General features: G+C 38.8%; 1 protein-coding gene across 11 annotated transcripts in view; it reads left to right on the forward strand.

Annotated features, from left to right (window-relative positions):
- The first annotated feature begins 691 nt into the window (after nt 1-691).
- COL8A1 (collagen type VIII alpha 1 chain) overlaps nt 692-26744 on the forward strand; it is an 86691-nt gene continuing 60638 nt past the window's right edge. For 4 of the 11 annotated variants that reach the window (XM_035540995.2, XM_035541000.2, XM_035540993.2 and 1 more), the window contains exons 1-2: nt 692-848; nt 16497-16626. The gene's annotated coding sequence lies outside the window, so the exon portion shown is untranslated. Of the gene's footprint in view, nt 849-2797; nt 2958-16496; nt 16627-23493; nt 23574-24781; nt 24836-26744 lie in introns of all 11 variants that reach the window. The other 7 variants (XM_050708383.1, XM_035540997.2, XM_050708384.1 and 4 more) reach the window with 4 other exon arrangements.

The raw sequence follows: 26744 nt of genomic DNA on the forward strand, positions 1-26744 counted from the left end.
GATGGGTAGAACTGTTTGTCTTACCTCCAGGAGCCAGTGTCTGGACACTGTGCCACCCACTCTTCCTTGCCCTGAAAGCAGTGAATGAGTTAAAATGAACAATGAATAATTTTACACAGAAACCACCAGGAATGTGTATTCCTACTGGTTTGTCTTTTTGGCTACATTTGCCTTTTGAGAATACCAGTTGGGAAAATTGTTTAGAACTCAGACACAGGGAACAATAAAACCACTAAACTAAACTGCTAGAAAGTCAGTGTGTAGATGGAACATGTTACAGCTGCGTCAAGGAAAAGCAGGGTAGCACAGCACAAGAGAAACTCAGGAGGGTTCCAGAGTTGTGATCGAGTAGACATTTGGAACATAAAGTAGCTGCTTCTTCATAGCTATTCCTTCTTAGAAAGGGAAACACAAGCCTTTCTGATAATCACTTTGTGTTATCTCACTGCTGTGAAAATATTTCCAAAAGACTAAGTGAGACCTAGGAGCATTGTAACTGTAGCCAGAACAATTACACCGGATTTAGAGAAACAAATATAATAGAAAAATCTTCAGTTAACTAAATAATTTAAAAACAAACTAATAAATCCAACACTATTTCTCCTGTAAATGCCATTCAGCTTGCTTTTCCCACCTCCCTCTGTCCCCAAAGAGCAAAAACCTACTGTATAATGCCTTCTGAAGGCTGTCTGCCTGCTATCCTTACTGCCCACCTACCGTAGGGAGCAGCTCCTCCCACCTGCACATAAAAGCCAAGTGCATGCTACCAGCAGCTGATCAGAGCACTTTCTCAGTCCTCCACTGTTTTGAACCAGTGATCTTCTCTCCTTGGATCTTGTACACTCAAGGTAAGATTACTGCTACTTCAGGTTTCTGTTCTAACCAGCTATTGCAAGGAAGCCTTAATGTGAACTCTAGCACTGCCTTGCTGGGTGGTGCTGGCAGGGTGCTTTTTTTTTTTTTTTTAGGTGGAGTGTCATCTGACAGTTAAGTTAGTAACAATCTGTTGTTTTAGCAATGAAATAAAAACAGATCTTGCTGGGAAACATTGTGTGGCTGAGAAATTGTCTTCTTTCCCTTTCTGATATATTTTGAAGAGATTAGTATATCCAGACCAATTCTAACAGTTTATTATCCCTCTTAATAATCTTCTTCTCAGTCCAAAGTTAGCAAAAAAAGTACACTTTAAAGCTGCCTTAAGTTCAGTTTGAAAAAAAATGCTTAATGCTAACTCATAGTGCTAACTCAAGGAAGGTTTTTTTTTTTTTAATTATTATTATTACTCTTGCAATATACAAGCCAGATGGAGCCAGTCTTGAGACTGAAGTGCATCTTCACAGATTTCACTGCCTTTAAAAAAAAAGGCATAATTGAACTTATGCTCTGGCATAATTGAACTTATGCCCTCACAGAAGCACAGTAAGAAAGCTGATGGAGTTCACTGTCTGGTACCAAATATGCTTAAAGTACACATTTCACAAGCAAAGTTCTGTTTCTTGGAACAACAGACTTTGTACGTCTGTGAAATCTGTAGATCAGCCTGAATTATGTTTTATCAAGTTTGCCTACATAGGTATTTCTAATGCTACAGGAAGGAATAATTAAGTATCTCATGCAGACAGCTGCTGAATAGTTTAAACATTAAAATGTAAGTGCTTTCAAAACTATGTTTGCACTCCCCTCTATTCCTCTATCCATCCTCACAGAGACAAATCTATTAGTGACTAGTACCAGTCTCTTATTTTGTGTGAGTCAAAGCACTTTTAGCACACAGTCACCTGTTTAAAGAAATTCCATCACAGAAATCCCAATGCTAGATTGCCTCTTTCCAGTGCTCAGAGATGAGGGAGAGCGCATGAACTACCAAATGCAAGCAGTGAATGCTGACTGTAAATAGTTTGTTTATACTGTAATACATTTTGCAGTTAAAAAGGGATGTTTTCTTTTTGAAAGAAAAACAATTCTCTTCCTAAATTGACTCTGTTGCTCTTTCCCCAAATAAGTCTTTTCTAAAGAAGAGTTAGGTCCACACATAGCTGTATTCACATTAGCTGCAACATTTTAAGCTATAACTCTGTATAGCATCAACAGAACTCTGCTCAAAATGCCCTTTTCTAGATGCTCTGAGTTGTTTTTTTTTCCCTGTATTTTACATGTTACTTGTTGTATCTAATGGAGAAAAAGCAAACATTGCCTTCAGCTATTTGCCTGGAAGATTACATAAGTATCTTTTTTTTTCTATAAAAAAAAAAAGTAACTCTTCAAAAACAAAGTACAGTACTTTCTATAGCAGGCTTACAGTAAAACTGTAATTGTATCCAGGTAATCCATGTAAGTTGCCCATAGAAGATGTGAGAAAAAACAATAGGCTCTATTCCTAAAACAGACATTCTGTCTCTGAGCTACAAAATTTGACTGTTTAGTTAACATCAGACTTTTATAGCAAATCTCCCTTCCCCCTCCAAAAAAACTTCTCTTGTAAAGTACAGATATGTGATTTTAAGTGCAAAGCCTTCAGAATTTATGTCTAAAATCTGGCAGTAAAGCCTCATCATTGATACAGAATTTTACTCCGTGAGATATATCAGTTTCTAACAGTGCAATTTTCAATAAGAAAACTTCAAAAAATGCATTTGCCACAAGAAAATGTATATAGCAAAATATCTTTTATTAAAGCCTGCTGTGAAATGTAACATTTTGGCATTTCAAAAATGGATTGCAGGGCATATTAAGAAAACTCTGTTGAAAGGAATGTGTCTAATTTAGATCAGAATCTCCTCTGAGCAATTTCTCTTAGGCTGAAGATAATTCAGTTGAGCATCACTCTGCAGCAGGGGATGAAGGGAAACTGCAAGCAGCATGCCTCACAGAGAACATGGATGCCTAGAAATGCCTTTATTGACTTGTGTGCTGGCCTGAAACTCCTTTTTATAAGATCAAAATGTACTGATATTAAGGTAAAAAAATCTATCACTTTAAAATATTGCTATAACCATAATAAAAAACATTGAGACAATGAGAGAAAAAGGAATTCAGATTTTTTGAGGAATAACCTTCATATTTTAGAATAAAAAAGTAAAGGTAATGAGACTATATTAATTTTTCAGCCATAGACCAGTAAAGTATTAAGCAGGCATGCTTAGCCGCTTCTCTTGGTGGTTGCATTTGTGTGTGTGGTTTTTTTTTAAGGTGTTCATTTAGGGTATAAATGCCCAGTGAAACTACTAGAATAATTCCCACTGATGTTAAAAGTGCCAGACTAGATACATAGAAAAGGTATAATTGTACTAGATACAGGACAAATTTATCACTGACTATTTATTCAGTGGCCTGCCATTACCACTGACTGAGAGACGCTGCAGTCTTCATGAATTTATTTTCACCACCTCTTTGTGAGGCAGATATGTGTTTCCTCTGGCCATTCTGATACTAAACACATGGACTGGTTTTGCTTATGGTCACAGTGAAAATTCATTGCAGAGCAGAGAGTCAGATTTAGCTCTTCTAAGTTCCAGTCCAGCACTTTAATCCCAAACTTTATTTCATATTCAGCCTTATAAAGTCCATCCCTTTGCAGCTGATCTGTCTTTGTATGACTCCTTAGGGCTGAACAGCAGGGAGAATTTCAGTGTAAATTCTTGAGAGAATCTAATTCACTCTTAACACTTTGGAACTTCCTTTGAAACCACTTAAAAACCGCTAACAGGACTTGAAACTAATTCTTGGAGGGGAAAACAAATAAATAAATAATCAAATGACACCCCTTTCTTACCCTCTGTGGTTAGCTGAGACTAACACAATCTTGTCAGAATGAGCAAGCACAGATCCACTGCCATGGACCAGAAACAACAGGCAACACCTAACTGTATGAGCTCAATCTTGGTAACACAAGAGTGGTCTTATGAATAGTGCATTATCAAGAAAAATGAATGTGTTGATGCTTGATGCAGAAGATTAGCAGGAATGATAAGGACTAGAAAAAGAATGATTAATGGTTATATCACCACCTGCAGCAGAACATAAGATGATAATCATATGTACACAAGCACACCTCCAAAAGAGTATTTTCAGCCCAATTGTTCCATGTCTTCCTATATAACCCAGGGCAGGAAAGATTACATCTTTATCCCTGAAGCTTAAATATATCCTCATATATTCCCTTTCTCTTTTGGCTTTCTGATTATCCTACTGCACTAGGTTCCTTCCTTCCACAGGGAGATAATTTTTAATTTTCACTAGTGTCATGTTTCTAAAAGAGCAATGGTTCAATGGAGTTACTGTAGTGAGGAACAATAAAGACAAAAACAGAGGTGTTTCGATCAGTCTTTGATTAAAACCACCAAATATCCATGTTTAACTGAACAGAAGTTACTTTTACCTCTTCACTTACACAAAACCCTAGCTAGTGTATGTTCCCTTTCTATGGCTTTTCCTTCATAAGAAAGTGAGATCTATTCTTTGTGCTAAGAGAATGCTGCTTCAGCAAAAGTTGTGGAGCTCTGCGTTTAAAAAGATAATGATGAGTCCAGGTTCTGAAGCCTTTTGTGGGTCTTGTGCAATAACTGTGCCTATTCTCTGTACACATCAGTAAACAATTGTGCTTGGTCTCCCCATACTCCTGAAATGTTGGATGTGTTTCTGTAATTGTCTTGATGTGTAATGAATTTAATGTCTCATAACGGCACTGCAGGGGATTGATACCACTATGCAGTCTAGGGACATCTTTTGATGATTAAAACTTCTTCATGCAAGTCCACGTTTCATAGCAAAAGCAAGATGAATGCAAGTCTGTTGCTTCTTGAATGGCAGGTGAAATTGTTGAGGGGTGACATGTAATGGAGTGAGTGAAAATCAGTGCCCTCTTTTGGTTGGAAAAAAAACATATAAAGCAGCCCTATGAGAGTGTTTATCAGTTCCCTCTGCTGGCTACAAAGCCCACAGCCAGATGAGCAGCTGTGTTTGCGGAGGCGAAGGTCTTAAGTTCTATTCCCAGTGCTGTGTGCAAGCGGTAAACTGATGACTGTGGTGTCTGTGCACGTATGTGGACATCGTTATTCACGGGGTCGTATTAGCAACTACACTGAGTTCAACGTGAGGGCACTCAAAAATAATATGGAGATCCTGGGAGGTAAGAAACTTTCCACTTAAGATTTGAGAAGCATGCTAGCAGCTACGCCATTCATAATATCACACAGCAAGAGCATCCTTCTGTTATGCATCATACACTACACTCATTTGAACACCTTGCTTTTTCTACCTCTTCAAGAGGAGTATACCTATGTTCACTATACTTAGTCTAGAGGTGTCTGGCCTGTTATCACAAATACTCATAGCAATCCCAAATTACAACACTTCTGAAGGTCAGCTTCTGAGAACACCACATTTGCCAAAAAGAAATAAATGGTACCAACAAAACCACCTAAAACAAAACCAAAAATAACCTAAATAGGCCTTGTCCATTCTCTTAAGGAAAGGCCTGTTTAATCTGGTTATGCAACTGGAGAAACAGGTCATATAATTTATGCAGCTACTCTGAAACAAAGTTGAGATGAAAAAACAAAATATACTGCAAACTTAAGAGACTCCTACATCAGGTATCCCAGTTCACTTCAACTCCTAGAAATCTATCACAGCAACATAGAGGATATACAAAACCTGTCCTATTAAAGGCAGAATAGTCAGAACTGACAGCCTGATGTACTAGAAAACAAAGGTATATTAAAGTCAGATTTTTTAAACATCTGCAGCAGTTTTCTGATAACTAAAAAAGCAGACACTCTTTCTAGACCAACATACTACTGTATTCTTGTCTCTGAAGGGAAAGAAGTAGGCAGAAGTAAACTGTAGACTTGCACGGGGACCTTCAAGCAAAGCATTTGACCATATAAAGTTTCAGAGAGCAAACCAAGGTTCTAACAAAACCCAGTGTTAAGAGGTGAAGCAACAAGACATATATAATACAGCACAGTCACTGAAATGGAGATGCTTACATTGCCTCCCACGTACTCAGTATAATTTTCAAGGGGACAGAACTGATGGTGGCACAGTCCCAGAGACGCTCAAACCAAATACAGTCAACTTACCGCTGAAGAAATCTAGTAGTCAAGTCTGCTAATGCCAGCAAACAACTTACTTCTGGTCTGCCCTTCCATTCTTCCCACCACGTGTAGAGCTCCAGTGAATGCAGAATACCAGAACAAGGATCTTTTATGTGGCTCAGAGACCGGAATTTTTCTTTCAGCTCGCCTAAAAAAAAAAAAAGAAAAAGGAAAAGAAAGCGTTCAGATTTTTTCCCAGTATTTCTTTGTAAATGAATAAGGTGATCCTAGTCCAACTCTTAGCTGATGGACATTAATATTAAACACACAACTGGGATCCTTGTTGGCAAACCTCAGCAAAGAGTCGCAAGGTAGTTAATTTAGGTCAAAGCTGAGAAATAAAAGCAGGCTTACAAGGGAAGTTTATGTAGCCAGCATTGATATCTGTCACCTGTACTATAGATAAAAAGCAAATAAGCTAAGAGTAGTTAAGCAAATACAACCCACAAGCACTAACATTCACACAAAATGTATTTTAGAAAATGAAGGAAAAAAGACAATACTCGGTACTTATTTCCTTTCAGTCAGTGGCTTGAATTGAATTTACCATAGTAGCACATCACATTGTTCGCTGCAGAAAAATGCAAAGCTTAGGCCTTTAGGAGTAAGTCTCTTGTGCTTTACTGGTTCCAAAAATGTCAGTGCTTGTCAAAGTGTTTTTGAAATAAAACCAAAACCATGTTAATAAAATGAACTTTCCAAGACAATGCTGGCCAAAACTGATTCTTAGATTTCTTTTCAGTAATAAACTGCCTCTGCGGTTGCTGAGCTGATAGGGAGGAGGATTTAAAGGGCCAAAGCCAAGTTCTGGTCAACTCAAAGACGACAAAAAAATAAAAAGCTCTCAAACAGAGCACAAGCCCTCCAATGAATGGAAAGATTTTTGCTGAGGGTGGGCAGAGCTTAGTAAAATCCAGCTGTGCTTTCAAAAACATCTGTAATCATTATTAGGCTCCTCTTGAACGTATGTTGAGACTGGAATAATTATTGTGGGTACAATTTGTGATGTGATGCTGTACAAGACTCAGTACTTGTGTAATTCAGAATTCACAAGCTGAACATCAAATCACAAGAGCTACCCTGCCTGCTTGTTAAATAGTAATTCTCTATGTGAATTAACAAGGCAACAACTGGAAAGATTTCGTCCCATCCTATCCTGGCCTTCCTAATGAATAGTTCTAGAAGTATGCTCCACTGAAGGATGAAAGTATTTGTGATGATCTGCGTTCCTACTGCTACATAAGTTGCATGCAAGTCTGGGCAGTGAGATCTCAGCTGTTTTGCTGTATGCATATATAGGTACACGTGCAGGAGCAGCTTCTGTCTTCCACAGAAGCGTCATGCCGCAGTTGGACACTCTGCCTGTTACAGGAATCCCTGCTGTCCTGCAGATCCAACCAGAGCAGCTGACTTTAGGAGGCCTGTGCAGTACAGCAAGAGTTGCCATTGCAGGGGTGATTTCTTAATTCCTGTTCTCAAAAACCTCCTACAGACTATTATCTTTTAGTGATCTAAGCATAACTTATTACATCAGGGAACATGGGAAGTGTTTTAGGGTTGCTCCCTAAGCTTGCACTACCAGCCACAGCTAAGACCTTTGTACATGCTATCCCGGTAATAAAGAAGGCTGTATGTTACCATCCAAGCCCAATTCCTGATTAAAGATTCATCTCCAGCACTAAAGTTTTTCATTTTGTCCTGCTATAAAATTACTAAATGGCTTTTAAGTTTTAGTTTAAAGGAAATCCATTTTGCTCATCTGTCTTTTGTAATGTCACCATCACTGCCTTTTGGTTGCTCTCAAGCAACAAGTTGCAAATATTCAGTATCTAAAATCCAAACTACTGATTAGTTTTGGCACAAAATTCTTACAGCATCTCTCTCTGTCCCACTGTCAAGGGCAAGATTACTCTTAGATTCAAACTGCAAGCACAAAAAACTGCCTTTCATTGAGCTCAGTATTCACTTGCAATGAATATTTTTTATTATTCTATTTTCAACATCACATCTGTCACTCGTATGCTGAATGCTCTCAAGAACTCAATACAAGAGGTCTGTGAAACACAAGCAAAACAAATTCAATTTGTGACTGCTCAGGGACATTTTCTATGCTACGCTTGCTTTCAACTTTCTAACCGTTCACATCATAAAAACAAATATATCAAAAACTAAACGAACAGAAGTCTATTGTATTTTCAATGTTCATCATGCATACCGAGGGCTGGAATTTTAGCATGATAGCCAGTCACAACATCCAGCCTCATCCTTCAAAAGAACGGCCACATCACTGAGACTCGGAGCTGCTCTTTCAGGTCCCACTGAAGCCAACTGAAGTAACTTGGTGCTCTCCACAGGACACAGTTCCTCAGGCCTCAGCCCAGGGAGCCACAACCCTCCCTTCTTTCCTTGCTTCTCCTGCTCTGCTGCCAAAGGTGACAGGGAGGAGTATTTTGGCCTGCTAACTCATGAAACAAATTTGAGGCCTCTAGAACATGTGAAAGGTCATACCTGAGGCCCCAAAGCTGTCACAGTGGTGGAGTTTTGTGTCAGCTGACTCAACTTAGTGACACTGTGGTGCAACATTGCTGTATTCCACTTTAAAAAAATCTAAACAACTGAAAACAACAAAAAAATGCTGTTGTTTAAAATGCTGTAACAGGAGTGGCCGTCAAGCACCAAGCTGAACCTCCAAGGGGCTGCTCCACACTCCCACAGCAGTGGGGCACTGCCATGGCTCCGCGCCGCTCGGCAGCCATTAACCACCAGTAATGGTCACCACACAGGCCCGGGGCAGCCCTCCCACGCCAGGCCATGATGTCGTCGGTGAGGCGGCAAAAGGTCACCCTCTGTGGGCTACGTGAAGGGCCAGGCCACTGGCCCCGCTTTGGGACCCCTTGTCGGTCGGTCCAGGCCCCGCACATTGGTTTTGCACCTCCTGCCCCATGTTGTGGTGCTGCGGCTTGAGCTGCCTTCGCATCAGCGCCATGTCTGCCCACAGGCGGTCAGGAAAGTGAGTTGGAGCCTGCGCCTCCCATTCCCAAAGGAGAGGCAAGGGCTGAGGAGCACAGAAACTCCCTGCAGCCCAGTCAGCTGAGGAGCATTTATGGAAACAATGCGTTTGAGGTTTCTTGGGTTTCGCAGATACAGCCTGCGGGCTTCGCTTCTGCGTGCCAGCCCTCGGTGCCGCTTGGAGAAGGATCTGGGCAGCATTAGCTTGCACAGATGCTGACAGTGCTGGAAGGCCAAAAATAGGGGGGAAAGGGAGGGGTGAAGCTCCTCTGTCAGCTGGAGAGAAAATGTCGTATCCTGTGAGGAGGGGCTGCTCGGAAGGAGGAGGAAGGCTGCTCCAGCACACACAGCAGGAGGCACAGGACCTTTCAGATTTCTCCATCTGGAGGCAAAATTGAGGCCACTGTGAACTTAACAGCAAAGAAAATTAAAATGTCCATTTCAAATTCAAGGCTCTTTGGTGTTAAAACCAGAAAAAAACACCTGCCAAAAACATTCCTGCATATGGGTATCTATTTAAAAGATTGGCTGCTTTCTTTATAAGTTCAAATTTAAAGACTCCCAAATTCCTAAGAAACCACCAACCACTTTGGTGAGATGTGAGAAAAGAATATCATGTGAGGAAAGAGCATGATAAAACTACTGTATTCAACAGGCAGGGAGTTCACGTGGCAAACAGCTGAACGGAGCAGCTTTATCATTTCTTTCCAATGTATTTTCCCTACCTCATGTTGTTTAGTGTAAAGGCTTTTCAAGGTGAGTCTTTTTGATCTTTTTGTTACATCCCCTATTATGGCAGAGCCCTGACTCACAATTAGGGGTTTAAAGCAAAATAAAGAGCAGCAGCTCATGAACCTGACAGATTGAAAATTTTGCATACCGAAAAGCTGACTCCTAGACTCATGCTCCAGTCTGTTTAACACACTCCTGCTTACATAGATGACTAGTATGCCTGGAAAGATATTATACTACAAACACTTATACCTCCCTCTCCTGCTGTAGAAGCATCCGAGAACATCACATACAGTAGATTAATGAATTTATCCTTACAAGCACCCTGGCAACGTCACTCTCGTTTTAGAGGAAATTGAAGCACAGAGAAATTTGCTGGTGTAGCATTTCAAGGGATTGCTGCTGGCCAGATTATCAAGTGTCTTCCCATCATGATGGGGGCTAGTGGGAGAGCTTGGTTCCCACCAGGGCACCTAAATGAGAACCAGATTTTCAGGAGTGCTCAGCACCCAGTAGTTCTCACATTGGCACTTGCAGCCAAATTTTCTGAAAAGTTCCTTTGATCATCTGGCCACAGCCTCAGTGGAAGCAGAGCGCTTTTGAAAAATCTGATCCTGTTTGTGGGTGCTGAGCACTTTTCAAAATTCTTTCTTAAGTGACCAGGCCAAGGATGCAGACTAAAATCTGAACAGACCCCACTTTGCCTAATCCCTGGGCCAGTGATTTAACCACAGGCATATCCTTCCATCCTCAGCAAAGAAAGAATAGACACTAGTTGGGGCAGGAACCAAAATGCCAAACAGCTGCCAGTACCCATGTCTGCCAAGAAAAATGCCCAGATACCTGTGGGCAAACCAGACAGCCACATTTTGGTACCTTCCTGAGAAGGGATTATTTCTAGTAGCAGTGCCAGAGTCTGGCAACCTGGATTATGCTCTTTCCAGATGTACCTATTTTGTTCTGGAAATAAAACTCTTGTGAACATGCCCTCACACAGGCACACCCTCCCCGCTCTTCAGTAAAAACAGCAGCTATCCAAACACTGTACTGTCTCCATTATCCTTAGAGAGCCAGGCACGCTTGGGCAAGACAACAGTATTTTGTGTAATGATTAAGAAGCAGTGGTCGCGTCAGTGAAGATTCTTGTTTTCATTGAATATTTCATTCATTTCTGAACATAAGCAACCACTTAGCTACAGTTGTGCTAGATGCAGAGGAGGAAACACATGCTATTCTTGGCTGGACTATACCTCTGTGGTAAGCAGCAGCCTCCTTACAGGAGCCTCTGTAGGCTGCATGATTTAGCTACATAAGAGATTGTCCTAAGCCTCAAGCAAGGGCCTGCCTCTAGACTCTGAGCACCCCAAAAGGTGAGTGCACAGAAAAAAAAAGAAAAAAAAAATCAGCCTGGATCCTTTGTCTTATGTTCTGTTCACCTGAGGTCCTTTTGCAAACCAACGCTAAAACCATGAACTCAAGGGTAGTTTAGAAATTCTTCTCCAGGCTGACTATATCCACCCAGCTGCCACTCAATTTGCTGCTTTCTGTCACTCAGCATCAGCCTGTTGGGCTGTCTATCACAGGATTGCCCCCTGCCCCCCCAAGAATTGAGCTTTCCTTAAGCGCTGTCTCATCTCTGGCCCCAGGTTTTGAACCACCTCCCAAATCAGTATCTAACCAGACTGGTAATAGGAAGATAAGGCACACAGTCACTCACATGTTTTAAGGAAGCAAAGATATCACACGCGGACTGTTGAATGAAAACGTTTACAGAGAAATAGTTTTGTAAAACAGTTCTGACTAAGCTGTTGCTCAGGGTTGAGCTCAAGCTATGTAAGCCAAAAAATGCAGCTGCATCTTTTCTAGCTACAGCTAGGAACAGCTAAGTGTATTGGAAGAACCTTTGAGTGGGAAAAAAATATGGATACTCTCCTAATAGAAGACTACATCTAGAAGCAAGTGTGAGCATTTGTTTCCTGTTATGTGGGGTCTTACACCTGTAATAAAGAAAAGAAAGTGATGGCTGTAGTCTGTACTTTAATTGCTAAATGGCAGGGCTTTCACTCAGTTCTGACATCTGTTGCAGTTCTTATTGTAATAACAACTGCAGTCAGAAGCTGGACTTCAGAACAATACCACAGGCAAATTCTACAGCCTCGAATTTACAAACAAAAAAATTAAGACAGAAAGGGATGAGCTCATGCAGCATGTTTATGCAGGCAGTTAATTGCACATGTTTTAATGTAGCTGGTGACCTAGAAAGTTCTAGGGAACATCAGTGGAAGAACTTGGATTACAGTTAATAATTCTGTGGGCTCTCAGTATTTGTCAGCAAATTTGAAACAAGAACTTGTCACTTTTTCTATCTCACAGTTGTTGTTTTTTATTATTGTTTTTTAAGGGTTTTGTTTTTAATTCTCTTGTCATGTCCTTGGAAGAAGCCAAGGCATTTTTGAAGATTTCTGTGAGGAAAAAAAAAAAAAAAAAACTTGGACCTATTGAGGGCCTAGGTCAAAGAAGTCCGTCAGAAGTCTCTTAGGCGTTTCCTCCTCTGAACTGAAGAGCTGGCAACAGTTCACAAAAAGTCTTAGTCTTAGAGCAGCAAGGTGATCAGGACACAGTCCGCTTGTAAAAGGACTGTGGGACATGGCACTGGAGCTGAGGTACCAGAAAGGGCCCAGGGTAAAGGCAGGCAGGTTTGACAGGCCCAGCGTGGCACGTCTTTGAAGCAAAGCAAGCAGCCATGCCCACGCTGGCAGGGAAGGGTGCTGACATTAAAGAAGGCCAAGGAAGATTGACTCTGCTACACAGTTGGCCTGTACTGGAGCCAAGAACTTCTACTGTGTGGCTGTTGTATTTTCCTTCCAGTCCCAGGAAGCCTAGCACTGATTTTCTACCTGGTCTTAAGCATAGCTTGGAGCTTATGTCTTCAGTACCAGTAAAGCAGCACAAAGACTCCAAACTGGGGTACTCAACTCCCAGGTAATCAATCTCATTCTGACATTGTTACTCTGGGAAGGTTATGTTCTCCTCTAATTTTGTCTAGAAACTCATTTAAGGAAATGGAACTTACAATTAATACATGTTTCCAAAGAGCTGTAGTTTTGAATTTACATATTCCAAGAAAAAAAATTTTCTTTGAAATTCCTGCTGATTTCTTTGGGAACTAATTGAGATCCCTTATTACTTATCACATAGAAGTGGAATATAACTTCAGTTTCAGGAGAGGTCAGTCAGCATTTCTTAAGGCATTCTTCTTTTTGTGCCCATGAAAGTGGTCACCTGAAACCAGTGCCTACTGATGCAGGTCTTGAAAGAACTTGGATCCCATTCTTAACCCAGACAAACATTATAGAAAGCCGTACTTCTGTGAAGTACACAGTTCAGCTTCCCTGAATGAAGTTTGCCAGCCTTTGCAGATTCACCCATGACAAAGCAAAACAACTGCCAAGCCTGACAGAATTTATAGAGCTAAATAAATCACTTTTTAGGCATTTAAATATTGTTGTGAGCGTGAAAAGATGAAATGTGCTGTATATCATCTCTCCAAAATCAGAAGTAGTTATATTATAAATAAACAGAGTTTGCTTGGTATTAGGGACATAGGAAATTCCATTCAAGAACAGACAAATGGCACATCTTTCTGGTATCCTGCATCTGGCACAGGCCTGTAGCAGATGCTTAAAATATTTGGCTCTCTTGGTCTGACAGTCTCCCTTGTTCCACCTACCACCAATGTTATAAATCTCACAGTTTTCCTAACCTCTGATGAGAGTCTTTCCTGCTCGCTTGTATAATGCAGGAGGCAGAAGCATGCACCAGGGGAATATGCATCTGCCCTGTGTGATAGTTATTACAGTGGCTGGTGCTCAAATTTGGCTCAGCTGTGGTTCTGGCTGTTTCAGAGCATGGGGTATTACTGCCTGCATTGCCCATCCACCCAAACCAAGAAGGATACAGGAAAGGACTATGTTTGGCTCCAGTGAGAGGTGGAAGCAATCCCCTTCTTGCCCTCATCTACACCTAGCCAGCAAGTGTAGTTACCACTAGCCTGTTAATCAACTGCCCTCTTTCTGCAAAGGCATTACCACCTAATTACTTCCAGCTATTAATGACATGTATATCCTAGCACAATCTTCTTGACAACTTTTATAATTTAATAAAAGATCTGAAAAATTAAATGAGTTTGTCTATCCAGCAGAGTTTGTTTTTGTTTTGTCTTTATTCCAGTGGTTATCAAAACATGGTTCACCTACCAAGGAGCTCACCTAATGCAGGCTCCCTGTGCCTGGTGCTTCTAGCCATTGTCACTGGTATATAACTTCACCTAACAAAACTGTTTGTGGAGCTTTCCCTTACTAAAAATGTATTTCTCACAGACCATGTCCCTTTATTTTCTATAATCTTGTTCATAATCAACATTAAATGCAATGGCACAATCAGTTTGAAACCTTTAAAATGCAGTGGCACTATCCGTTAAAAACCTCTAAAACAACCAAATGAAAAATCCTGACTTTTCCATTTGAAAAGTTAAAGTTTAAAAAAAAATTTATGTTAATTACATTACACCCTCTGTGTTCCCCTGTGAAATATAACAGGGTTTTAAAAAGGCTTAGACAACTTCTGACTATGGTTAACTGCCAGGTAAGGTCCTTTCACGTCGTCTTACAAAAGCAACAGGAAGAGAGCTGCAGCTACAGAAATTATAGCTTCATATCTAAGCTATATGGTTCAAAAAGAAAAATTGAAGAAAAATTTTAAGCGTCCCTGCATTTGAGCATATCTATTATACAGTTACTGAGCACTGCTCTTCTTAGGGAACTTAAGTCTTTGCACATTAATGAGGGAAAAATTAATCCTGATAGTGGGCCAAGGCTGTTGGATATGGTTTCAGATGTCAGCTTTCTCCAAGCTCAGGGATTTTCTGATTTTGGTTCCGTCCTACCAAACATAATATTCAGTGTCAAAGGTGTAAATCTGGACCAGACCTTTGTTCTAGCAACAACAAATCTGTGCCTATCTCAGCCCTGAACCACGAGACTGCAGATTCAATCTGCCTGAAAGAACTGAACACATTAAAGCTACTACAGTATCAAGCAGAAGTTTGCATCCCTTAACATGCTCCAAGTCAAACATACATTTAGGGATTACTGAGCCCAATACTAGCAGGAGCTCTGCGACTTTCTGCACTTTTCTGCTGTTGTACAGCAAGAGTGACTTCCAGAATATCTGTCTTGCTTCACTCAGGAACAGAAGTAGAGGTTTTTCAAGGCAGACAAATGAGTCAGCCACTTGCTCCAAATAAATGGAAATGGTGTTCCAAGTTTCCTAGACAGCTTTAAAAACGACAAAGAGCAATTCAGCTGCTTGATATATTAGTTATACGCCTGTGTTTAAGACAACACAAAAGTCAATGCTTCTTATTCCAGATAAAAGTTGCTTTACCCATAGCAGTCCAAAGCCACCTCATTTTGCCTGTCCTCTGCTTACATGCTTACATCTTGCTTGTGCCACTCTCAGGAGCAAAAAGCAGCACTCTTTATAAGAAAGAAAAGCAGCTGAGGCTCCCAGCTTGCCACAGATATTCTAAATAATACTAAGCACATTGATGTTTGTGATTGCATATGACCATTTATATAACAAAGATGTTAATAATTTGCTTTCTGAGGAGAAATTATGTAAACCTTAATATATCAGTGACAAAAAGGGAAATAATTGCAACGTTGATTGTACAGTAAAATAGAATATCTTTGGAGATAAATAATTATAATGGGATATATAAAACTACAAAAATAATTTCTTTACTTCAAACCTTGCCTTAACAAGAAACATAACTCCTTCCTCCCTCAAGAAAGCTGAATACACTGACTCATGTCTTTGTTTAAGTGTCATGGTATATTTGTTCTTTTATAACGTGTAGTAGTCTAGCTTTGAACTTTTGATTTTTGGAAAAGGCAGAGCGGAAAAATGTTTTCATGGGAGAGGAGTGCACATTCCAGAACTGTCGACTGTTATTCGTTTATGAGGGGGAAGAAAAAAAAAGTCCTACTTAGGTTTTAGGCTTTCTTTGATGCAATTTGTTATCTTCTGTTTTGTTTTTTTTTGTGATAAACCAGAGAGTTTACACTCTGCAGCAAAAGATTTCACTTTTCAACCTAGTTTTTCTAGCTTTCACTTCAAGTCTTTCAGTACTTTCTTAGCGTGAAACTGACTGCTGATGAGAGAACAATTAGCATTATAAGGAATAAAAATAGTAATTCGTTATAATATGAGAAGTAGTCCAAAGAGGAAAAAAAAATTACAGCTTACTGTGAATTAGAGCTTATACACAAGCATCATGTGGGAAAAATTACAGCTTACTGTGAATTAGAGCTTATACACAAGCATCATGTGGGAATGCAGACAATATTACTCATAAAAATAAAACTAAATGTGAGCCCTTCATGGTGTCTTTGTAACCTGAGCAACAGCTTTAAACACAGTTTTCCTGTGCTGCCTCCTGTTTAACTTTTGATTACTTCAAAAAAATATTAAAATAGAAAGATAAAATAAACTTTCTGTAGTTTATTTATTCAACTAAAATAAAAAATATTTTTCTAATGTTCTGAATATTTTGAAGATTATTAACATACATGCTTTCTTTCCTTTTCTTTCCAGGAAAGGAAGAAAATGCAGATTGTCAGAACCCTTCACATTTAGTATCCACACTGTTATGATCTCTTCACTACTGGAGGTTGAGTCTGGATATCAGAACTGCTACAGCAAAGTACTCTCCTATTAAGCTGAGGTAATTTTCTTTGTAACAATTTAATTGTTTTTATGCATTATGGAAGATACCCCTGACTCCCTTGTTCCCTGACAATAAAAATATTTCTGTGAAGAAGATTTTGCTGTGAAGTATAGCATCAGTTGACTCAAAAAGACCTGAACACCAACATTTTGCTAACAGGGAGGCAGATTCAACCTCCATTCATTAATATAAATTTAGCAAGAATGCATTATGAGCACATGGATTTATGTTTGGAAAGCAATTGCAAGTGTGCACTCCTTTCCGTTCATAAATAGAGTATCAGCATGATAGACACAACATCCTGGATTCATGGCCTGTTAAAATACTTTTGTACAACCATTATAGATATGTCAGAGGCTACATTCTTTGGTGCATTGACATTAAGAGCTGAACTCACTGAGGACAGAATAATTAATGAAGAAATCTAATACTGGAACAATGCAATTAACAAGTCTTTCAAAGTTTCATTTCCTGGGGAAAATTATTGGCTTTGAAAGAATCAGTTTGTCAAAACTTCTTACAGACAAGAGGTAGAAACTACATGAAAATACCAGTCCCAAGGCATATGAGAAGAGAACTCCATGTCCAAAGCCAGCAAATGTCAGGGTGCTCTTCAGGGAGAGGGATCATCTGCTTCTCAGGCACTTGCACACTGAGATAAGGCCTTGCATAGCAGGATGGATGTCCCTATTTTAGGTTATTTTATAAATATTTTCTGCTCAACATGAAAAACTGAATTCATGAAAGCTTACCAGTCCCTGGCCAACAGTGGCATGTTTTCTCTGAAGAACAGAACTGCACACAGTGTGTGGCCAATGTGGTCAGTCAGCAACAGGAACATGCAGCTTAGGGCGCAGACCAGAAGGCATCAGTTGCCAAACTGTATCCCAAAAACAGGAGGTAGCTCTGAGCCTGGCCACTGGCTCATAAGGATGCAGAGATGCAGTTAGCTTTGGAACTAAAGTACATAGCAAACATTCTCAGAGAGTTTTCTATTCTCATACAGCTTCAGTGTTTCCCCTCCTTTCCTGGTACATCAGTATTCAAGATATTGTCAGTGTTCTATTTGTTGCCCTAGTAGAAATGCACATCTTTCATATTAACATCACTCTTCTTTAACATAGTTTTTATTTTGTGGTTTCTTTTTTCCCTTCAATTAAAAAAAAAAAAGAAAAAAAAACTAGAAATGCACACCAATGCAGCTGAATTGTGATGAACTGAATCAGAGAAAACACTCAGTGTAAAGAATTAACTGCTTTAGATGTGATCCATAAATAAACAGGGCACTGTATTATCACCAAAGCAAACAAGAGGAAAAGGGAAAGACACAGATGTAGGTGCATAGGAAGATCAGCTAGAGAATAGAGAGATTCTTACTAGTATACCTAACAAAGTTGCCTCAGGCTCCACATTTGCTTTCAAAGTAATGAAATTCTATTACGGGGCAGTAACCAACGTGGCACATAATTTTTTTGAGGTCATTTAAAGCCTGCCTGTTAAACAAACATTACTCCAATTTTTTCTTCCAAGGATTCATAATATTTCCTGTATACTTTCAGCAATTTTTTGTCCTATCTGTCTCCTAAACTGTCATTTTGAACCACTGACAAGTTGTTTGCCTAAAACCAGAACTGTTTTCACTACCTTTGTTATTAATATTCCTTAAGCTACTTTTCAGCTTCAATTCAGCTGCAATAGTTTTTCTTTTAGTACAGGTCCACTGTACTTTACCTTGGATCTCAACTGAGCTAGAATACACAATGTCATGTGAACAGTAAAAAACAATATAGCTTAACTTTCCCAAAGTAGGTTGAATCAGGAGGTTTAAGAGTAATCAAAACCATATTTTCAGTAGCAAGCAGAGCCAATAGCCACTGAAGCTTTATAAATACATTCATACCCACATTGAGCTTCATTATAAAAAAAGCTCTCACCCAGGCATACTAAAATCTTTGCTGTAGAATGTTGAATAATTGGGGAACAAATAAATGAAAGAATATACCAATCTTCATACCAATAGCAACTTGTAAAAGGATCCCAGTAAAACAATATGAATCCTCTGACTTTTATCAACTTTTTATGACCTTCTTAGCACACGTTAGAAAACTTGAAGGGCTTTCTACTGAGCAGGGTTTTTTTTGTTTTGTTTTGTTTTGTTGGTGGTGGTGGTTTTTTTTGTTTTGTTTTTACAGAAGTGCTTATTGCTTATAGTCTTTGGGTGAAACGTGATTTCATACACAAACATATACAAGCATGCAAGTGCCTATGTGTTTTTAGTAAAGTCTGACGATAAACATTTTGGACCAACTTAGTCATCAGTAATGCCAATAGAAAGGTCTGTCAGTTTGACTTTGTCAGCAAGTTATTCTACATTTGTGAATACATCCGTTTAAATGCAATATGACATTTCTTATAATATTTATGTGCATATGTCTTTACAGGATTTGTATTTAGAACCAATCTAAATTTAAACTGCTATCACTGACATACATATCATATTACACATAATATAATCATATACATCTTTGTATGTGTTTCCATTCTTCAAATTACTTTTCCCCTCCCCTTTTTTCTATTGGGTTTCTTTTCACTGCTGACTACAAAAACCTATTTATCAATATAAGTGGAAGTTATCTGAATGGCAGCCAATGTAGAACAGAGTCAATAGCAATGATTCATGGCATTCTCTTTTTTCCCTTTACTTTTTTTGAAAGTATTCAAAGCCCATACAGACAAGAAATTAATTCCCATCCTGTGTGATGGAAATATTGCTCACCCTTCTTCACCCTTCTGCATTGGAGGGACATGAAATCCAAGTGATTTAGCCAAAGCTAAATGCTTTCCTCATCTCAGGAAGGTGACACTGTGCAGTTCAGCTGAGTTGTGGCTACCTGAAAAACAGAAGAATCTGGTCACATATGCCTGAAATCAGGTATTTTTAAGTTGTTCTAACCACAACATAGGCTTTGCTAAGCTGAATGATTTCACCATGCTGAATTATTTCCCACGTTTCTTTGTTACTCCAGTAAAGTCAAAAAATTCAGGAACTGCAGAGTCATATGATCCACAGAAGAGAGAATAATGTGGTTTCTAAGAAAAATATTTATCACCAAGAAAGCTATTTTGATTTATTAAATGACAGCTTCCCATCAGTGTTTGTTGATATGGTGCTCGAAACAACAATGGCTATATAAAGCCAGGATATTATTTGTTTAGAGACATCCACTTGTGTTCTTAATAGAAATATCAGAACATGACAACGCCAGATTCGCAGAAGCTCATCCAGGAATAAACTCCTGAAAATTTATTTTCCTAGAGCATCCGCTAAAGCAGTACAGGCACTGTGTCTCATTGCCAGTCTTCTAACATTAGATTTATAGGATGTTATAATTAACAACAGGTGGGCAGACGTGCATAGCAAGCAAGCTGAAAAGACTAGCAGCTCAGGAGCCATTTCTGAATCAAACTTTTCTCAGGATAAAATCAAGTAGTAATCTTGGTAGGTTTTATGGTTGCCTTATTTATTTCTTAATTTAATCCTGCCACACACTCCCTTTTCCTTTTTTTTTTTTTTAGTCAGAAATTAGGGACCATCTCTGTATACCCTACATTGCCTTTATGGTTACTTAACTTTTCCACTTTTGTGTTTACCCACCTATAAAGTGCAATGAACTACACTTCTTTATCACAGAACACTTCTTGGAGAACTACAGACATGTCCATGCACCAAGTTTTTGAATGATACAGATTTGAGATATTTACATCTCCAGTATTCCAGCTTTCTCACATTCTGTACAAATAGCACAAAGGAAAAGGTTCAAGGCATATAGAGCCTCCACATCAGTTTTGAGAGAAGCAGATCTTCACCTTAGGACTGAATGAGAGGGAGGAAAGCATTGAAAAATGGGAATCAGCAAAAAAAAAAAATATATCCTAAATGAGTATTTGCAGAGTTAAACAGGAACTATTCTGTTTATGAAGTTATTTCTGATGTGAGAATATACATGCAGCAAAGTGTGCTGGGAAAGGTGGTGGCTTTATTTACCCAGCCAAAGGAGGACACATATCCCAACTCTTCCAATGTACTAATGTGATGTGACCGTGATATTCACAAGTTACTTGCGTATTATAACATAATGAAAAATAGTAATTGGATAATTGACTACGTATCCTCACTGAGGGTAGAAAATACTGTAAATACATTAACTGGTAGGAAGACATACATAGGAATGTTCAGGAAAAAAAATCAGTATTTGTACTATAGAAAGAATTTGAGATTTTTATGGATACATTCCACACTCTGCCCAATATAGTTTCCCAAGTTTCTCTGCAAATAACTCTGATACATGAGATTAATTTCTACTAAAGACTTTTTAGGGTGCTTCTTTCCTCCCATTATGCCCCCAACTCCCATCCACACTTGAACCATTAAAGTTCATAACTTACTTCTTCTTCATTAGAGTAACGACCATCATTCTAGCTTTATGCTACCAGGCTGCCAACATGAACACAGGGTGGTAGAAGTCTGAGTTCTTTACAGCGTAGGGAGTTTAAACTCTCCAAGAACTCTTTTCACATTAACTGCAGAAGAATATATTAATTTTTCCTGAGTGTATGGGATCACTGTAGCCAAGGACTGGATGTGAGTGTCTGGGAGAACCCAGGCTGTGACAACGTTAGGTAAGTGTGCACCTACCATACACCTCCATAATGGAAAGCAATCAAGTTTATGCCCACCTTTATAATTCTATAATACTTGTCCCAAATCCATCAAACATTAAGTTGCATGTTATTCAGCACAGCCCAAACTGGTACCATCATTTTGGATAACACTTAATTTCATTGTGAATCAGAGTCTCAACAGATTTTGTTGAACTGCTTTATTGCCTAAGCAGTGGCTGTTGTAACAGTAAAGTTGTCCTGCTTGTTGCAGAGTTTGCACTTGATTAAAATTCACATAGCAATGTTTATCTATAGCTGAGACACAAGTTGCCCAAGGGATATCTTGTTACTCTGGGTAATTAATCAGAGGTGATGGGAAATTTTTCTTAATGTTCTTGATAATCTCCAGGGCATCATCCATGAGTGAAATGCTGGCCTCACTGAAGTGGAAAGCAAGTTTCATCAGTAAGCAGGATAGGCCAAGATTTTTCTCACAAAGCACTTAACGACCTGGTGTCATCTGGCAAAGTTTCTCTGTGCAGTCCTTTTTCTGACTTGGAGAAATAGCACATTTCTATTAAATATTTCTTATGCATACATACCAAGACCCTTGTTTCAGTAATCAGACATTTTAAGGAGGGTTCTATACATTCTTTAGGGTAAGTAGTTTTTAAAAGGCTTGAATCTATATCCAAATAAAGTCTTTCAGCTCTGTGAACGTGAGATCATATCCTCAATTAAAAAGAAAGAAAGAAAGGCAGACAGAAAGACAGACAGACAGACAGAAAGAAAGATAAACTGTTTCTGTATTTGCAAAAGGAAGATAAACAGGACTATCAAAATGTTTGGAGATTCAAGCACATCACTTGAAACAGCCTGAAGACTTCCACTCTGTAGAGTGAAGCTAAGCTCAAAGATAATTATTTCATTTTTTAAGCAAAACATGCCTTCCTCTTTATCAGATGCCCAAATTTAGAGATCCAATCACAGGGTTACTCAAAATAATCAGTTAAAAACAATCTTCATCCAATAACATTTTATTTTAATGGACATAGATTTTAGAATTTATAAGTGTAGAGACCAAATGAACATATGTTTTTCTTATTGACGTACCATAGGATAGTTAAACTTTTGCTGGACAGAAGTAGTAGGAATTTTAAAAAGACTGAAAGTATTTCCAGTTCAAAAGTGGAATCCTCCCCAACCCAAAGAACTATTTGAATCTGTCCTAGACTTTTTTTTTAAACAAACCGCTCAATGATTTAGACAAATGTTAAGATTGCTGAGTCAGTTTCAAGTGGGTTTATTTCCTCTATTCAGCTCTTTCAGTTGTGATTTATTGATCCTAACTCTGAAAAGTGAATTAGCACCTACTTTGCATTTTTAATCAACTATTCATAGCCACCCTTGCCCTTAAAACAATATTTTTCCTCAGCTGTATCTATCATAAACAAAGATATTTTAAGAGATGTAAAATACTCAAAATAATTGAATCATGAAAAGTTATAGAACGTAGGACAGAAGTATACAGGCTCAGGTAGAATTTGCCCGATTTTTCATTTACATGTTGCTACAACATAGAAATGTTTTCAAAACAGTAACTGCTGAACACAAACAGGTATTGATGGATGGGTTTACCCAAGCTCAAGAAGGGCTATAACCTTCACGTTCCTTCTCTTGATTGGCTTCTGGCTCAGACTAAATTTGTCTCAATTAAGAACACACTGTGTTAATGTTGAATGCTCTGATTTTGAGAGCTTCAGGATATTTTCATTGTAGCAGGAACAAACCAAATGCTTGTTTTCTTAAAAGACTTGGCAACATCATGAATTCTAGCATGGGCTTTTCAACAGGTTTGTTCCTCATTATGATAGCTAACTCAAGTTCTCCATAAGAGGCTCACAAAGGGATCAGCACTTTTATGAGTGTAGCAAAAGTATTTGGCTCTCAGCATTAACTGCAGCCTTGAAAGTCTATCGTAATTCATTGCCATATCTCTGATCCAAAAGAGAGCCCTTCTTTACAGGTAGATTCTTAGATGGATGTGGTTTGTTAACACTGTTACTTTCTTCTAAATGAAAATTAATGCTGGTATTTTGCTTTCACACTGAGATATCTTCCTTACTGAGTATTTTATAAAATAAGACATTACTGGAGCAAAAGTTAACACATGGACCAAGAAGGTACACATTTCAATTGCAGGACTTGGATGCAGAATCTACACCCGCATTATTCAGGCACCTAACATCCACTGAGCAGGAATCAGGCCACCCACAACCTGTGTAAGTCTGAGTATAAGTTGTTTTCTTGTTTCCCACTTATGAAAACACAGTGATGATGCACCCCTTAACATCAGTTAGAATCGTTAAGGTTGGAAAAGACCTCTAAGATTATCTAGTCCAACCTTTACCATAGTACTGACAAGTCCATCACTAAGCCATGCTAAGTTCTACATCTACATGTTTCCTGAAGACCTCCACAGATGGAGGCTGAACTATTTCCCTCGGCAGCCTGTTCCCACATCACACAACCCTTTCAGTACAGACTTCTCCTAATATCCAACCTAAGGATAGGATGGCAAACTGATTACAGTTTATGTAGTAATGACATGCCAAAGACTGCTTAGGAATACCTACTGAACTGAAGGATAGACCTACATGATTTCTGTTGTAAAGAACTTGCAGTCTTGCCTACCTGAGCTGTTCATGTGCCCTGTGACCCTGACCCAAAGCAGACATGCGTAACTCAGCCAGTGGAGTCACCACCATTGGCATGAATCTTTCATGTGATGTCTTTTAATCTGGGTCAGAATTAATTATCTGCTCTTACTTAGTCTTTGATTTGTTGAACTGAATCTTTTATTTATGCAAGTGTACACATGTGCCTGTACACATGATAATACATGAGTTGTTTTTGAGAAAGACAATAAAACATCAAATAAAATCAAAGGACAAATTGAAACAATATAATCTGTGCTGTGTTTGACATATACAAATAAGGGATAGGAAAGATGACGGCTCTTTGCGCAAGTAAATTATACCTTGTAGGTGAATGGCACAACACTAAAACCATCAAATTTACAACTCAAAGGTATCTTCTATGTTACTGTTCCCTTATTAAATGAATGAGAACAAAGTCAGCTGAAGACCTACAGGTGGTGTATGCTTGCCTTTAAACAAGCCATACTCACACTAGCTTAAATCCATAATATATAAGAACTCTTACTGTCATTATTTTAGAAAAAAAATCTGTTGTGGCAAGGGAGAGGAGAAACCCAGCAACATATTGGAGACATTTACATTCTGCAGAAGTAATAGTGAAATGTCACTTTGTGATCTTCACATTCCACAGTAATCTTGGCTCACCTGTGTGTCAGCCAAATAGTTTGACTTGAGCAGAAGCTGCAGTTATATGCTTTTGAAATACTATACTCTGGTTATGTCTTTATTCCCTCTCTCTTAATTATCTGTTTTCCAATATATTTCCACAGCACACAACTCACAGAGAAATTGTAAAAAAGACATCACAGTCTACAAACAAAAAGGTCAGATCCTTCATACCCCAACTCCTTTTGACTTTCAAATCCTTTTTTTTTCTTTGTCACAAGCATTTATCACATGCATTGCTTTGAAAGGCTCTTCCCTTTTGAAGTTAGAAATGCCCTTTGCATTGGTCTACAGAGCTTGTCAGCAATTTCTAAAAAATTAATAGTTATGCTTGATTATGTATTTCATAATAATTATTTTTTTTATGTGAAATCACCATGTTTAAAGGCCAGGCAACTCAGCAACTCTTTCATGATAAGTGTTGTAATGCGATGTTGAGCACCTTGATACATATTTATTTTTTTAAAACATTTTGCTTCTTGAAAAAAAGATATAAATGTTTCCATGTAATTGGTAAAATGTCCAGAAAATACCCAATTAGACTGCTTTCTAATGAAGGTAGCTGGACACCATCTCTTGGGACTTTGGTTGTATTAGAGTTTCCCGAGAATATATGTGAACTGCACTTCTTTGAACACAACATGCATGGTTAGACACACTATGTTCCCATTTACTCTAAAGTGTTAAAAGTTAAGAAGGGGATGAAACAAGTCAATCCATTTCCTAACACATGCGGACAGTTTGAACTCAACAGTGCATTATAATCAACCTGGCTTCTGCCGTTGGCAGAGCTCCAACAATAGCTTTCTGGGACATGAAGCAGGGCTATCAGCCCACTGCCAAAGCCTTCAGCGCAGGAACCTCTCCATAGCATTTCTCTCAAGCTCACCAAGGTCTTCATGTTCAGGACTACTTATTGCAAACAACACAGACCCACCAATCCTCCTCTCTATTTGATGTATCAGAGTATTGGCTTTCAACTGCAGAAAAACAAACAAAACCAACCTGCAGATAATGAGATAAAAAGACTTTGGTAGTTGTCTACTGATGTTCCAACCATTAGACTGGTATTTTCCAAGCTTTGGTCCATGTTTTATTTTAAAATGAAAGCCATAGTTCTCACAGGATCTGAATTCATATAAAATTGACACCATTTATCTTAAAAGGCAACTGTGCCAATGCTGCCAACTCTTAAAAAGTTTCTATTTAAATTATAGATCAAAACAAGCAATGAACAGAGCTGCTCATGTAATTAATGCTGTAAGCAGAAGTAATTCAGACTCAGAAGTTCAGACAGACTTAGGTCCTAAAATCTGCTAGGGTTCTACACTCATTTCCAAGTGCTGTCCAATGCAATGCTACTCAGCCTTCTGTTGGGAGGCAGTGAAACACGGCCTCTAACTCCCTTCAGCACTTAGTGGGGCGTATAAATACCTCTGAGAACGAGTGGGCACTGCACCCAAGTGCATTTCATCCTGTTAGAACATAGCATTTGAGTAACTAGCCTTTAAAAATCTGTGTTTGTTTTTTTTTTAAAAAAGCCTTCATTCCATGAAGCCATCAGCCTCTGTCAAAAAATTGAACATCACATGAAAGCAGAAGTTCGGATTTTGTGAAGACATTTGGGAAAGGATATTGGTTTAATTGCAATATCCTTGGCCAGCTGAGAAAGTATATGCAACAAGCTCCTGCCTACCACAAGCAACCCCATGGAGAATTTGTGATGCTAAGCACTTTGTAATGTCAAGGCTTTTGAAGAATTATTATCCCAACTTTACAGGTTTACTTGTAGAGGATCACTAATAGTAGACCACAAGAAACTGAAGTCTTACTGCCCCCAAAACTCCGCATGTGCACACTGCAGAAAACAGCTGTAACTGCTCGTACTCCACCACAGTTCTGGAAAGGAGAACAGGTTACAGGAAAGGTCAGAATTTGATTAGCCTTGGGACTGATGGATCAAAAATAATTATCTTTTACAAGAAATAATTCCCAGTTTACAATATTTTAGAAATAAGTAGGAAAAAAAAAAAAACAGCTAAAGAGATCTGGATTGTTCTCAAACCT

The sequence above is a fragment of the Cygnus atratus genome, chromosome 1 (genome assembly GCF_013377495.2).
Source record: "Cygnus atratus isolate AKBS03 ecotype Queensland, Australia chromosome 1, CAtr_DNAZoo_HiC_assembly, whole genome shotgun sequence".
Classification (NCBI taxonomy): domain Eukaryota; kingdom Metazoa; phylum Chordata; class Aves; order Anseriformes; family Anatidae; genus Cygnus; species Cygnus atratus.